This window comes from Sus scrofa, chromosome 2 (genome assembly GCF_054392235.1).
Source record: "Sus scrofa isolate SSC_HxYL_T2T_F1_AM1 chromosome 2, Sscrofa_HxYL_maternal_Yorkshire_Landrace_v2.0, whole genome shotgun sequence".
Classification (NCBI taxonomy): Eukaryota; Metazoa; Chordata; class Mammalia; order Artiodactyla; family Suidae; genus Sus; species Sus scrofa.
In genome coordinates, this window is record NC_139384.1 from 101,777,208 (window position 1) to 101,790,316 (window position 13,109).

The 13,109-nt window shown below is 36.3% G+C and overlaps 1 long non-coding RNA gene across 6 annotated transcripts in view; it reads left to right on the forward strand.

The window, feature by feature from the left end:
• Nucleotides 1-13,109, forward strand: part of LOC146405620 (uncharacterized) — a 141,334-nt gene that overhangs the window by 89,441 nt on the left and 38,784 nt on the right. For 5 of the 6 annotated variants that reach the window (XR_014838213.1, XR_014838210.1, XR_014838215.1 and 2 more), the window contains one exon: nt 12,986-13,108. The exons of the other annotated variant lie outside the window; for it this stretch is intronic. This is a non-coding gene — a long non-coding RNA (uncharacterized LOC146405620). The remainder of the gene's footprint in view (nt 1-12,985; nt 13,109) is intronic. 6 annotated transcript variants of the gene reach the window in all.

A 13,109-nucleotide genomic window follows, 5' to 3' on the forward strand; every position in this document is an offset into this window, starting at 1 on the left:
GGTCCCATTTGTGTATTTCTTTTTATTTTCATTACTGAGAGGTGTATCTGAAAAGATATTGGGGCAGATATGTCAAAGAGTGTTCTGCCTATGTTTTCCTCTAAGAGTTTTATACTATCCAGTCTTAAATTTAGGACTTTAATCCATTTTGGGTTTTTTTGTTTGTATTTTTCTTTTTATGGCCACACTTGGAGCGTATGGAATTTACTAGGCTAGGGGTAAAATAGGAACTGCAGCTGCAGGCTACACCATAGCCACAGGAACACTAGATCAGAGCTGCATCTTTGACCTATGCTGCAGATCTTTTGTCTTTTTAGGTAGGTTTATTCCTAGGTACTTTATTCTTTTTGACATGATGGCAAATGGTATTGTTTCCAGAATTTCTCTTTCTCTTCATTCATCTTTCATTTTTCATGTATAGAAGTGCAACATATTTCTGTGTATTAATGTGGTATCCTGCAACTTTACCAAATTCATTGATGAGCTCTTGTAGTTTACTGATAGTGTCTTTAGGATTTTCTATGTGTAGTATCATGACTGCAAGCTGACAGTTTTACTTCCTCTTTTCCATTTTGGATTTTTTTTTCTTTTTCTCTGAATGCCATGGCTAGGACTTTCAAAACTATGTTGAACGAAAGTGGTGAGAGTGGGCATCCTTCTCTTGTTCATGATCTTCTAGGAAATGTTTTCAGCTTTTCACCACTGAGTATGATGTTTGTTGTGGGCTTGTCATATATGGCCATTATTATGTTGAGGTAGGTTCTCTCTATGCATACTTTCTGAACAATTTTTTTAAAAGCATAAATGGATGTTGAATTTTATCAAAAATATTTTGTGCATCTATTGATTTGTTCATATGGATTTGGTCTTCAATTTGTTAATGTGGTATATCACACTGATGGATACTGAAAAATATTTGCATCACTGGGATAAATTCCACTTGATCATGGGGTATGATCCTTTTCAGGTTTTGCTGAATTCATTTTGCTAATGTTTTGATGAGGATTTTTGCATCTATGTTTATCAGTAATACTGCCCTATACTTTTCTTTTTTTGTTGTTGTTATATCTTTGCCTGGTTTTGGTATCAGAGTGACAGTGGCCCTATAGAATGAGTTTGGGAGTGTAATTGATTTCTAATCTCATAGTGTTGTGGTTGAAAAAGATGCTTATATGATTTCAATTTTCCTAAATTTATGAAGGCTTGCTTCAGAGCCTAGCATGTGATCTATCCTGTAGAATGCTCCATGTGCACTTCTGAAGAATGTGTATCCTGCTGGTTTTAGATGGAATGTTCTGTAAATATCAGTTAAGTCCATCTGATCTAAAGCATTATTTAAGACTGTTGCTTACCTGCTGATTTCTGTCTGGATGATCTGTCCATTGCTTTAAGTCAGGTGTTAAAATCCACCAATATTATTATGTTGTTGTTTTCTTCTTTTATGACTGTTAGCAGTTGTTACTGAGGTGCTCCTATGTTGGGTGCATATACATTGGCAATTGTTTTATCTTCTTGAATTGATTCCTTGAATATCATGTAGTGTCTTTCTTTGTCTATTGTGACAGTCTTTATTTTAAACTCTATTTTGTCTGATATGAGTATTACTACTTCATATTTCTTTTGATTTCCATTTCTATAGAATAAATTTCCCATCCCCTCATTTTCAGTCTATATATGTCCGTAGATCTGAAGTGGGTCTCTTGTAGACAGCACATATATGACTTTGTTTTTGTTCCCATTCTAGGTCTTTTGGTTGGAATATTTACTCCATTTACATTTAAGGTAATTATGGATATGTATGCTCTTAGTGCCATTTTGTTAACTGTTTTTGTTTTTTCTAGGTCTTTGTTCCTCCTTTCCTCTTTTGTTCTCTTCCCTCGTAATTTAATGTCTATCTTTAGTATTGTGTTTGGATTGCTTTTTTTGTGTGTGTTCATACCTGTTTTACTAGTTGCTTTACAGTGTTGTTCCAATTTCTGCTGTACAGCAATGTGACTCAGATACACACACACACACACTCCCTTCCTTCTATTATCTTCCAACATGTTATATCCCAAGAGACTGGGTATAGTTCCCCATGCTATACAATAGGGCCTCATTGCTTATCTATTCTAAATATAATAGTTTACATTTACTAACACTAAACTCCCAGTCCATCCCACTTCCCCTCGCCCTCTTGGCAAAAATGACAGGTGGATTCTCTGTCTGCGAGTCTGTTTCAGTTTTGTACGTAGGTTCATTTGTGCCATATTTTAGATTCCACATATAAGTGATATCAGATGGTATTTGTCTTTCTGACTTACTTCACTAAGAATGAGACTCTCTAGTTGCATCTATGTTGCTGCAGATGGTATTATTTCATTCTTTTTATGGCTGAGTAGTATTCTAGTGTGTGTGTTGGGGGAGGGGTGTATACACACCACATTTTAATCCATTCATCTGTCAATGGACATTTAGGTTGTTTCCATGTCTTGGCTATTGTGGATAGTCCTCTTATGAACATACAGTACAAATATTGTCTGGATATTTGCCTGGAAGTGGGATTGGTAGATCATATGGTAATCCTATATTTAGTTTTCTGAGGAACCTCCATACTGTTCTCCATAGTAGTTGTACCAATTTATGTTCCCACCAACAGTGAAAAACAATTCCCTTTCTCAACACCCTCTCTAGCATTTGTTATTTGTAGACTTATTAATTATGGCCATTCTGATCATATCATCCACATATAGTAACACATTTACCTTTTGTCTTCCAATTTGGATGTTTTATTTCTTCATTTTGTCTGATTGTTGTGGCTAGGACATCCAATGCTATGTAGAATAAATGTGATGAGAGTGGGCATCCTTGTCTTGTTCCAGATTTTAACAGAAGGCTTTCAGCTTTTCTCCATTGAGTATTATATTTGCTGTGGGTTTGTCATAAATGGCTTTTATTATGTTGAGATATGTTCCCTCTATATCCAGTTTGGTAAGAGTTTTTTTATCATGAATGAATGCTGGATTTTGTCAAATGCTTTTTTGCATCTCCTGAGATGATCATGTGATTTTTGACTTTTCTTTTGTTAATGTGATGTATTACATTGCTTAATTTGTGAATATTTTGAGCCATTCTTGTGAACTCGGGATGAATCACACTGGTCATGGTGTATGATCTTTTTTATGTGTTGGGTAAAATTTTGTCGAGAAATTCTGCATTCATATTCATCAAAGATATTGGACTATAATTTTCTTTTTTGGCAGTATTTTTGTCTGGTTTTGGTATTAGTGTGATGGTAGCTTCATAGAATGTCTTTGGGAGTGTTCCTATTTCTTAAATCCTTTGGAAAAGTTTAAGAAAGATGGATATAAGTTTTTCTTTGTATGTTGGGTAGAATTCACTTGTGAAGCTATCTGCTCTTAGACTTTTGTTTGTAAGGAGTGTTTTTTTATTATTATTATTATGCATTCAATTTCATTTCTAGTGATCTGTCTGTTTAAATGACCTTTTTTTTTCTTGATTCAGTTTTGGCGGGCTATGTGTTTCTAGAAAGTTTTCCATTTCTTCTAGGTTGTCAAATTTGTTGGCATATAATTGTTCATAGTATTCCCTTAAGGTGTTTTTAATTTGTTCAGAATCTGTTGAGATTTCTTCTTTTTCACTTCTTGATTTGTTTATTTAGTTCTCTCTCTCTTCTTCTTGGTGAGTCTGGCCAGAGGCTTGTCACTTTTGTTTACCCTTTCAAAGAACCAGCTCTTGGTTTTGTTGATTTTTTTTCTATTGTTTTTTGAATCTCTATTTTATTGGTTTCCTCTCTGATCTTTATGATTTTCTTCCTTCTGCTGACTTGATGTTTTATTCTTTTTTTTTCTAATTCCTTTTAGGTTAGGTTGTTGATTTAAGATTTTTCTTGTTTTTTGAGAAAGGGCTGTATAACTAGGAACTTCCCTCTAAAAACTGCTTTTGCAGCATCCCATATATTTTGTATGGCTGTGTTTTCATTGTCATTTGTCTCAAGGTATATTTTTAATTTCCCTTTTGATTTACTTAATGACCCATTGGTTTTTTAGTGACATGTTGTTTAGTCTGCATGCAGTCGGCTTTTTCTTGTTTCTTTTCCTCTGGTTGATTTCTAGTTTCATGTTATTGTGGCATTGTGGTCAGAGAAGATGCTTGAAATAATTCCTATATTATTAAATTGATTGATGTTAGTTTTGTGCCTCAGTATGTGATCAATTCTAGAAAATATTCCATGTGTACTTGAAAAGAATGTATATTCTGTTTTGTTTTTTTTGGATATAATGTCCTGAAAATATCAGTTAAGTCTAACTGTTCTATTGTGTCATTTGGGACTTCTGGTGCTTTATTGATTTGCTATATAGAAGATCTGCCTATTGATGTTAATGAGGTTTAAAGTCTGCTACTTTTAGCATATTCCCATCAATTTCTCCTTTTTGTTTGCCTGTTAGTATTTGCTACATGTATTTGGGTGCTTCTGTATTAGGGGCATATATGTTGATGTGTGTAATATCCTCATTTGATCCTTTTTCATTAAATCTTGTCCTTTATCTTTATTCAATTGACCCTTTTTCATTAAATCTCGTCCTTCTTTATCTTTATAGACTTATTTTAAAGTTTATTTTGTGTGATAAGAGTATTGCAACTTCAGCTTTTCTGTCATTTCCATTCTCATGAAATATCTTTTCTATCCCCTCACTTTCAATTTATGTGTCCTTTTCCCCAGTCTTATAGGCAGCCTATTGTAGATTCTTTTCTTTTTATCCAGTCTGCCAGTTTGTCTTTTGATTGGAGCATCCAGTCCATTGACATTTAAGGTAATTACTGATAAATATGTATTTAATACAATTTAAAACTTGTTTTCCAGTTGATTTTATTTTTCTCCATTGTTCCTTTTTCTTTTTTAAATTGAAAAAGATTTAAATCTCCTTTTATCTTATGCTTGTTTATCTTCTTTTTGGTTTTTATGAATGTATCATTTGGTTTTGATTTGTTGTTTCCCTGTTTTTTTCAAGTATATTAACCCCATCCTATATCTCCTTGCTTTAGCCTGATAGTCATATAGGCTCAAACACATTCTAAAAACAAAAACAAAAACAAAAATCTAGATTTTCTTATCTCCTCCCCCACATTTTATGATTTTGATGTCTTTTTTTTAACCTCTTCAAGTTTATTCTTTTGCTGTTTCTTGCGTTTATCATTGCTTTTACAAATAGTTTTTTTTTTTTCTTCTCTTTGATCTGTATACTGGCTTATTTGATTACTTTCCAGTTGTGATTTCCTCTGTCATATATCATCTTATTTCTTTCCTATTTAGAGAAGACCTTTCAGTATTTCTTTTAGAATGGGTTTAGTATAGCTGTATTCTTTCAGTTTTTGTTTGTCTGAGAAATTCCTTACCTCTTCTTATATTTTAAACAATAATCTTACTGGGTAGAGTATTCTAATTTGCAGATTTTCCATTTTTAGAACCTTGACTATATCTTGCCACTCTCTTATGTCCTGTAGCACTTCTGTAGAAAAATCAGCTAACAGCTTGTTGGGGGCTCCCTTATAATTAATTTTTTGTTTTTCTCTTGCTGTCTATAGAATCTTTTCCTTATCTTTAACTGTTGACTTTTTTATTTTAATATGTCTTGGAGTAGATCTGTTTGAGGACCTCTGTGCTTCCTGTATCTATCTCAATATCTGTTCCCTTCTTTAGAAAGTTTCCAGCCATAATTTCTTCAAATATTTTTTCAATCCCAAAGATATTACAATCATCAATATATATGCCCCTAATATAGGAGAACCCAAATACATACAATGAATACTAACAGACATAAAAGGAAAAATTGGTGGGAATACAATAATTGTAGGAGATTTTTAACATCTCACTCACATCAATGGTCAGGTCATCTAGACAGAAAATCAGTAAGGCAGCAGAGATCCTAAATGACACAATAGAAAATTTAGACTTAATTGACATTTTCAGGACATTACATCAAAAAAAAAAAAAAAATCAGGAGTTCCCGTCGTGGCGCAGTGGTTAACGAATCCGACTAGGAACCATGAGGTTGCGGGTTTGGTCCCTGCCCTTGCTCAGTGGGTTAACGATCCGGCGTTGCCGTGAGCTGTGGTGTAGGTCGCAGATGCGGCTCGGATCCCGCGTTGCTGTGGCTCTGGCGTAGGCCGGTGGCTACAGCTCCGATTCAACCCCTAGCCTGGGAACCTCCATATGCCGAGGGAGCGGCCCAAGAAATAGCAACAACAGCAACAACAACAACAACAGACCAAAAGACAAAAAAAAAAAAAAAAAAAATCAGAATATACATTCTTTTGAAGTATACATGGAACATTCTCAAGGATTGACCACATACTGGGGCACAAAACTAACCTCAACATATTTAAGAGTATAGAAATTATTTCCAATCCCCTTTTCTTTTTCTTCTCCTTCTGGAATCCCTATTATAAATTGGGGACACTTTACATAAATTGGCACACTTTACATTATCCCATATATCTCTGATATTGTTTTTTTTTTTTTTCATTTTGGTTTTCTATCTGTTGTCCTGATTGGGTGATTTCCATTATCCTGTCTTCCAAGTCACTTATTCACTCCTCAGCATTATTCTTTCTGCTGTTCAAAGCTTTTAACTCAGCTTTCATCTCTGCAAATGAATTTTCTAATATTTCTTGGCTCCTCCTTATAGTTTCTAGTTCCTTTTTAAAGTAATCTGTGTTGCTTTATTCCTTTGGTATTTTTGTTACCTCCTTTTTGAACTTGGTGTCTGTTGGACTGCAGAGATTTCATTGCTTGCTCCTTCAGGGGAATCCGCCTCTTCTTTTAGCCAGGAATGTTTCCTGTGCTGCTTCATTTTGGTTATATTTTTCTTACTCTCCATAGAGTGAGTCTCTCAGGCTGTGGTGCACTGGGCAGTGGTACTGATTGTTTGCACAACTCTCTCTCTGCCTGCCTTCCTCAAGCTGGGCTGCTGCACTTTTCTTTGAGATTCTCCCTCTTTCCTGATTGATCTCCCTGTCAGTTAGTTCACCTCCCAAGGTGTGGATTTCTTCCTCTTTAACAGCTCCCTCACGGGAGTGCAGGTCCCATCTTGATTCCTTTTTTTCTCTTCTCTTTCTTCTTTTCTTTTTTGTTCTACCGATTTATGTGGAGGGTTTCTTGCCCTTTTTGGAAGTCTGAGTTATTATGCCAGCATTCAGTAGTCATTCTATGCAAATTGTTACATGTGTATGTTTTTTTATTATTATTTCTTTGTGGGAGAAATTGAGTGCCATGTCCTCTTTATCTGACATCTTGATCCCATCTCTGATTGTTGGTTCTGATATCATGATTGGGTATGGATGATTTCCATTCTTTACTGTGAGCTTTCCTCTTCATAATTTTCTTGTTTCTAGTCATAGCCTTTTCTTTTCCACCTAGAGAAGTTCCTCTAGCATTTGTTACAAAGCTGGTTTTGTGGTGCTAAATTTCCTTAGCTTCTGCTTGTCTGCAAAACTTTGGATTTCTCTGTCAAATATGAAAGAGAATCTTGCTGGGCAGAGTATTCTTGGTTGTAGGTCTCTCCCTTTCATCACTTTAAGTATATTGTGGCACTTTCTTCTGGCCCGCAGAGTTTCTGCTACATAATCAGGTGATATCTTTATGGGGATTCCCTTAGATGTTTTTTGTTGCTTTTCCCCTGTTGCTTTTAATATTTTCTCTTTGTCTTTAACTTTGTGAATATGCTATAATGTGTCTTAGCATGTTCCTCTTTGAGTTTATTCTGTATGGGACTCGAGTGACCGCTTTCCTATATTAGGGAAATGTTCGGCTATTATCTCTTCAGATATTTTTCTTGGGCCCATTCTCTCTCTCTTCTCCTTCTATGACCCTATAATGTAACTATTGGTGTGTTTATTAGTGTCTCAGAGTTCTCTTAGAGTGTCCTCATTTCTTTTCATTCTTTTTTTCTTTCTTTGTTTTGTGTCAGTGATTCCACCACTCTATATTCCAGCTCACTTATTCATTCTTGTCCCTAATTTATTCAGCTGTTGTTTCCTCCTACTAGTGTATTTTTCATTTCAGGTATTGTATTATTCAACTTTGTTCTTTAAATCTTCTCGTTCTTTGTTCAGTATTTCTTGTATCCTCTCAGTCTATGCCTCCATTCTTTTTCCAATATCTTGGATCATCTTTACTATCATTACTCTGAATTCTTTTTCAGGTAGATTGCCTATCTCTATTTCACTTAGTTTTTCTTCTGGGTTTTTATCTTGTTCTTTATTCTAGAATGTATTCTCTGCCATCTCATTTTGTCCAACTTTCTGTATCTGTGGTCTCTGTTTCATAGGTTGCAGATATTTAGTTCCTCTTGCTTCTGGTGTGTACTTTCTGATGGGGGATGTTGGTCCAGGGCTTGTTCAGGCTTCCTGGTGGGAGGAACTGGTGCCTTCCCACTGATGAGTGGAGATGGTAGGCAGGGCTACATCAAGGGGTGTATTTTGAGGCAAGTTGACTATGGGCTCAGCGTGACTTTAGGTGACCTGTCTGCTGATGGGTGGGATTGTGCTCCTACCCTGTTGGTTGTTTGGCCTGAGGCATTCCAGCACTAGAGCCTTCAGGCTATTGTGTGGGGCCAGATGTTGGTGCTAAAATTGGGACCTCTGGGAGAACTCACTCCAAAGAATATTTCCTGAGGCCTCCATGATCAGTGTTATTGCCCCCACAGTGAGCCACAGCCAACCCTCCCCTGCCTAGTGATCCTCCAAGACCCACAAGTATGTCTGGTCCAGATTCTTATGGAGTACCTGCTTTTCTCTAGGACCCAGTGCATTTGAAACCTTGTGTGTGCCCTCTAAGAGTGGAGTTTATATTTACTCCAGTCCTGTGGAGCTCCTGCACTCAAGCCCTGCTGGCTTTCAAAGCCAAATGTTCTGGAGGCTCCTTCTCCTGATTCCAGATCCCCAAACTGGGGAACTTGATGTGGGGCTCAGAACTCTCACTCCAGCAGGAGAACCTCTACAATATAATTATTTCCAATGTATGAGTTGCTCATCTGGAAGGTATGAGATTTGATTATATCACTAAAGCTCCACTCCTATTGTCTTTTGGCTTCTTTTTTGTCTTTGGATGTAAAACATATTTTTTGGTAGGTTCCATTCCCTTTTTATTTTTTTTTGGATGGTTTGTTCAGCAGTTGTATGTTTTCACAAGAGGAGGTGAGTTAAAGTCCTTCTTTGCCATCTTGTCTTCAATCAGCCATGAATGAGCACTTTTAATAGATATTTGTTCCTTTGATGGGATACTTAGCATTTGAACCCCTTTGTGGTAGGATCCATTCTCCCCAGAGAATTAGAAAGGGCCAGGTAACTTGCTCTACTCATTTTTGTGACAGCCAGGGAACTATCAGAAGGTCTAAACTTGACCAGAAGTAATTGTCACTGGAATAAATTGAAATATTAGCCCCAATTCTTGATCCCAACCTATGTCTATAACTTGCGTTATATGACTTCATAGCACTCCTCATTAGAGATGGAATGTTTTCATTGCCCCTTTGACTTTGGGATTGCCGTATGATTTGTTTTTGCCAATGAAATGTTCATATATTTGATGTATCAGATATTTGAAACATACTTCAATAGTGTGGTTTGCTAGCCATCTTGATTCTACCATCACCATGAGAAGAAATGCCAGGCAGCTGACTGGTATAAAAAGAATGAGAGACAAGGAGTTTAAATGGAATCCAACTTGAGATTTGGAGCCAGCTACAGCCACGTATAGTTTAGATCAGCTAACCACACCTACCTGCTGACTCATAGACAAATGAACAAAAATAAATTATTTTTATTTCATGCTACTGAACTTTGGAGTGCTTTGTTATGTAGCTCTGGTGTGGCAACAATTGACTTACACTGTTTCTTGAGATATTGAAGCTGCAGTCTATGATGCATAGAAGCAGAGAAAGTGGAGAATTTATTTCATCCACAGAGAGACTGCTTTCAGGGATGAGTAATGGAGTGCTGGTGACAAGGCTCAGTGTTCAGCCAGGGCATTAACTTGGCTGAGATTTTAGCTACCCAGCTTCCCTATGTTCTTGTTTGATTTCCTTCCCTTTGTGTGTGTGTGTGAGTGTGTGTGTGTGTGTGTGTGTGTGTGTGTTTGTTTCTGTGTGTCTATGTGTGTGTGTGCCTTCTGGCAAAAAAAAAAAAAGTATCCTACAAAATAACTTATATCCTTCCAATAACTTTATTTCCTGCTTAATTTGATCTGGGTTAGTATGTGTTGTTTTCAAAGAAGAACCCTGTCTGAATCATCCTTATATTTCACTTGAAGTGGAGGATTTGGAAAAACAGAGAGTAAAACTGGACAATAACAGAGGAGGCAGGGATATTAGTTTATGGGTCCACAGTTCTTAGGGCAGGATGAGAAGGAGAATCTGCGTAGTGTAAAGTGGGATTTTTATTTTGTACTTTTTTTTTTTTTTTTTTTTTCTTTTTGGTCTTTTTAGGGCTGTACCCAAGGCATGTGGATGTTCCCAGGCTAGGGGTCAAATTGGAGCTACAGCTGCCAGCCTACACCACAGCTACATCAATGCCAGATCTTAGCCACATTTGTGGCCTACACCACAGCTTGCAGTAATGACAGATCCTTAAGCCACTGAGTAGGGCCAGGCATAAAACCAACATCTTCATGGATACTAATCAGGTTTGTTACTGCTGAGCGATGATGGGAACTCCTAGGCAAGTATTAAATAGAAAGTATTTTATGTGCTAGTGTGACTGGTGAGACACTTCTATTTTCTTGTTTAATTTTCCTGTATTAAAAATTTCTGCTTTTAAAAAAACCGAGATGAATTCAAAGATGCTTGCTATCTGTACAAGCAGCCCTCTGAGAGTGGTCCCAAGTAAACTCCTTTATTTTGTACTTCTGAGAACTTTCAATCATTTGTACTTTCCCATAATGTGTGTGAATAATGGGATTGGTGAGCAAGCTAACTTTCAAATGAGTGATTAGCATTTTCCAATCAGTAAAGTATGTTCATCAACAACCCTAAAACTAGTAAATTATATCTCCTTGACATTTCTATTCCTTATCTAATTGCTAGTAGTTTGATACCCTTTTGATGTGCTAAGAACTAGTGAGGAAGGTGGAATAAATCATTAGGTGAGAATGAAGATTTCAATCATTAGCTACAACTTCTATATAATAGGGTTCAGTGTACAGTTCATTAACCTGGTTTCAGTAGTGAATAGAATTAAAGAAAAAAATTTAAATGTCCAAAGGTAAAAATCACTGCTACAAAATCATTCATGCTCAGATTTTTTTTACTAAGACTTGTCAAATGTTTCATTTCTTCAAAAGCCTCAAAGCATACATAATTGAATGGTATAAGAAATAGTAGACTCTCTAGTGTGGCATTAGGTATGTAATGTGAATGGAGATATATTTGCCATTATAGTGATAAACCAGAGAATCAGGAGATTTTATAAGCTGACATCTTTTTGCCATATAATCACAGATAGATGCATTTCATTTCATTCAAGATAGAAAAGAATTTGGTTTCATCACTTAAAAAAAATAATTTACTTAGCATTAATTTTATATTCAGTGCAAGGCATTTATTTCTGGAACTTGGATCACACTCACTGTGTTGTATATGTAAAGCCTTCATTGACTAGTGTATACATTTTAAGTTTATTATCTTTTGCCTTTACACAAATCCCTTGGCAGACTAGTCTTAATGCATATATGTTGGAGATAACCAAGTCTGTTTCTTGTCAGTTCTAAATTTAAATGATTTACTTTTCTTGATGGTTGAAAGTACTTGAAGTTGGGGCATTAGGAGGTAAATTCAGTCCATTTGTGCTTCTTCAAAGAATTTAGAATTTACACAATAGATGAAAGTTTAGTAAATACTGTTCACATTCTGGGTTTCAAGAGGCAAATAAGGAGTGTCCATCCTTGAATACTCTAAATTCATATGAAACATCTAGTTCGAGAAAATGAGTATAGGAGAAAGCGGGGGGAAAGGGAAGATGAGAGCACTGGATTTGGAGATAAAAGGACAAAGATCTTTTATATGTTCATGCAAATGAAACAAAGAGGAGAAAAATCAATAAAGCAAATTGCGAAAAGAGTTTGATGGCCTGAAAATATAAGCATGAAGGAAAAAAGTAGAGCATGAAATTCAGATGTACATGTGCTTGCAATTATTTTCTATGTTTACCATGAAATGCAGATTTAAAAAAGAAAGGAAACCCATTTATTTTCCTGCCTCCTAGAGAAAGCCATTATTAGCATGTCAGTCTGTATTTTTATAACTCCTTTCCTATATATGTGTGTGCACATACAAGATTTTTTTACACTAAATGATCACTTTCCGTAAAGTGTTTTATAACATAGATTTCATCACTTAATATATTGTGTGCATCTTTTCAGGTCAAAACTCTACTTCTGTATATATTTAATGGCTACATATGTATTCGGGTTTTTTTTGTTTGTTTGCTTTGCCTTTTCTAGGGCCGCTCCCATGGCATATAGAGGTTCCCAGGCTAGGGGTCTGATTGGAGCTGTAGCCACTGGCCTATATTGCAGCCATAGCAACGTGGGATCTGAGCCACATCTGTAACCTACACCACAGCTCACAGCAATGCCGGATCCTTAATCCACTGAGCAAGGCCAGGGATTGAACCCGCAACCATATGGTTCCTAGTTGGATTCGTTAACCACTGAGCCATGACGGGAACTCCTATATTTGATTTTGTAAAATAAACAAATAAATGAATTCTCTCAAAACATTTTGTAAATTGACCTCCCGTAACTTCCATTATGAAAATGAAGCAGTTGCCCCACTACATTCTGAATGACTGAAAAACTGTGGAAGCAGAGGCATCAGTAGGATAGAGGGCTATTGCATCCAGCAGTCAGAATGTTCTACAATAATTCCACGGCCTCAGCTCATTTTTAGGTTCTTGTGTCTGACGTTCTGCCTCTCTTACTTCTCAGGTGCCTGATTTCTTTTGCCTCGCCTGAGAACAGGTCTGTTTTGCTCAATGTCCTACAATATTTGATAGAACTGGATTCAAATATGGTGCTTCATCAGCTGATTCCCCTATCTATCATATGCAGG